The sequence below is a fragment of the Leptodactylus fuscus genome, chromosome 2 (assembly GCF_031893055.1).
Source record: "Leptodactylus fuscus isolate aLepFus1 chromosome 2, aLepFus1.hap2, whole genome shotgun sequence".
Classification (NCBI taxonomy): Eukaryota; Metazoa; Chordata; class Amphibia; order Anura; family Leptodactylidae; genus Leptodactylus; species Leptodactylus fuscus.
In genome coordinates, this window is record NC_134266.1 from 39,521,106 (window position 1) to 39,524,221 (window position 3,116).

A 3,116-nucleotide genomic window follows, 5' to 3' on the forward strand; every position below is an offset into this window, starting at 1 on the left:
CCTGTCCATAGGATTTCTTACCTACTTTATCCACATTGTCGTAAGGTGACGCAAAGTTCTGGGAAATAAGCTGCTATATGAAGCAGTTCCATTATATAATGTAAAATACTCTGTTGGGTTTTTCCACTTACAGGGAGCCTGTCAGCAGGGAAGGTGGTATCGGACTAATAACAGTACCTTGTAGGCCGGCTTCTACACTTTCCAAAGATGTCTTTCTTATTCTGCATTGCAGCTCCATTTTCGTGAAAATCAATGTTACTTTTATGGAAATTAGCTGAAAAAAGGGTGTCTTTTTCGGCTGCGACTTCACCCTCTGCTCTAGATAACTTGCCCTGGCAGTAGAAGAAACGCCCCTCTTTTATAAATGTATGAAGGCATAAAAAGTCATATGTAAGTTACCCTAAGTAGTTATGGAGGGCGGGAAGCAGCTTCAGCCTAGTCACACTATCCCATTGCTAATCGCACCTCCTGGACATGACTGACATCTCCCTGACAGTCCTAGTCAGTGTCTAATGTCACAAGGGAGATGACAATCATGAGCAAGAAACATGATTACCAATGGGACAGTGTGACTAGGCCAAGATCCCATTAACTATAATGGGGTCCGCCAGGTTTCTGCCCAAAATCGGTGGAGAGAAAAGTCCAATGGTATCACCAACCACAATGAACTAGCATCCATCTCATAGTAATGTCATATCCTAAGGTCATTCATTGCAGGTCTTGGATAACCCCTTTAGGCTACGGCCATACTTTGAAGAAAACCTACAGAAAAAAAGCTGAGGAAAATCACTGTAGAAAAGTGGCAGAAAACACATCCTAAGATGACACTAAAAAGTGAGGACTGAAAAGCTATTAATAGTTTTTAACATGGAGGCAAAAAAACGCAATGCTATTTCCTCAGATACAATTGCCACACTGCTTTTTGTGAAAAACACCACAAAAACACCAAAGTGTATTTTCTACATGGGTGAAATTTAAACCTTTAAGGCTAAGTTGCAGAAACGCAGCTTCTTTTGTTGCAGATTTTGTTGCGTTTTTTTGAGCCAAAGCCAGGAGTGGGTTGAGCAGAGGGTAGAAATATAACAGATTCCATTCTATTTCTTATTCCTTTTGTAGCCACTCCTAGGTTTGGCTCAAAAAAATGCAGCAAAATCTGCAACAAAAGAAGCTGCGTTTCTACAACGTCGGACCTCAGCCAAAGAGCAGATTTCCCAAAAAAATAGTCCACACTTGTCAGTAAGTGAATCACTGTTTCTGAGAGAAAGTAGCTGTAGTCCTGTACATCCCCTTTAATGGAGCTCTAATTTAAGGCAACACTAAATAGTACCGCAATATAGCGCTTTATTCTTCCATAGAAGCATAATAAAACATGCTACGAATTGGAGGGACATGGAGGTATGAATGGATTACTGTACTGAAGACGTCTTACAATATACATCTATAATATGGTTTGTTGTGTATGAATTTCTTGCACAGCTCCCTTGGAATCCTCTACACTTTGTAGCACATGGCTTAGGGCCAGTTCACATGACTGCGTCTGGGCTGGGAAGCATGGTCTGTGTGACAGACACATTTCCCGACCACGACTTGTCTGAACTGAACTCAAAGCATGGTAGTGATTTATGATGCTATGAGCTCCAGAACGACCACTGCTCTACTGTCCTGTAGTCATGCGATATTATTTAGATAGGCCACACTTGGGCTCTGGAAATGCTGCCATCTCACGGATTATGTGAATTGGCCCTTAAACTTAATGCAGGATGAAATGTCAGGTTGATAAATTACTTTAATATGAAATAAAAAAAATGTACGATGATGACTAGACCAAGAGTCTTACACCATACACCCACAGCACTGACCCTATAGTGCTCCCTACTTAGCATGTGACCTTAACCGAACTTACATTGACAAGCGACATAACAGAATGTAACCACATGGAAAGCTACTGGTAAATCTCATTTATCAGCTTTGTGTTAGGATTTCATATAGTAAGATTGTCATTTCACAGTCACATGATAAAAAGCCTCCGCTACTTTACTGCAGATCCCTGGGGTCTAAATGTTATTTTCAAGCCTCTGTGCTCCAAAAATTGCTTTTATTTTAGTACACAGCTCCCCGTACACGTTTTATAAAGCAACCTAATTACTTCAGCGCCTGACTTGCATGGCTGGATTCCTCTGCTATGGCTGGCATACATAGACAACGTTATCATCTCAATAAATCACAACTAACAGCATCTCCTTACCCCCGTGGGAGGGAGCACATGGCAGACACAGTCTGTTCTGCTACATTTCGTGAACACCATGAGAAAGAGTCTAGGAGTCTAACATTACTGCCAAGGGAAACTCTGTCTGGTATTCATCCAAACTTATCTAAAGGGGCGCTCAATGTATCCGGATAGATAATGGGCGCACGACTTGGAAATCCCAAATTTGCGTCCTCAGAGCTGTCTCCGATACAAACTGCTGATGACTTTCTGCTACAAAATTGTAAGACGGAAGCAAAGTCATACAATTCCAAGGCAAGGCCAAACAGATATCAAGCAAAATGGGATCATAGAAAGAGATCAGGAGAGACAAGAATGAGAAAGTGAAGTCAGGGCTCGTTCACTTATGCGCTCGGTCTCTGTTCATACAGGTTTCCGTTTCCTGCACAAAACAGAGGCAGGAGACAGAAACCTGCAGGACTCTTTCTCACCCATTCATTTGAGTGGGTTTGAAAGATGTCCGGCCGTGAGCGCCGGTGAGCGTTTTATGCTCTCCGCCGCGAAACCGTTTCTTCAAAATCGGACACAGAGTTGGACATGCAGTACTCTGTATCTGGTTAAAAAACACGGTTTCGCGGCAGAGAGCATAAAACGCTCACCGGCGCACATGGCCGGACCTGGTCTGACAGCTTTCCATCTTCTGCATGCAAAAGACGGAAAGCTGAGAACGGACTCCGGGCGCTAGTGTGAACCTAGTGTCAGAAAACCATATTTCTCAATCCACAAAAAGAAAACAAAAACTCCTTCAGGTTACGTAGCGAGGCGGCATTGCATTTTTTTATTTGCACCTTTTTCCACTGCGTCATTGCTGTGTTTTTCTCTGCAATTTTTTTTCTTCCGTTATTAAATC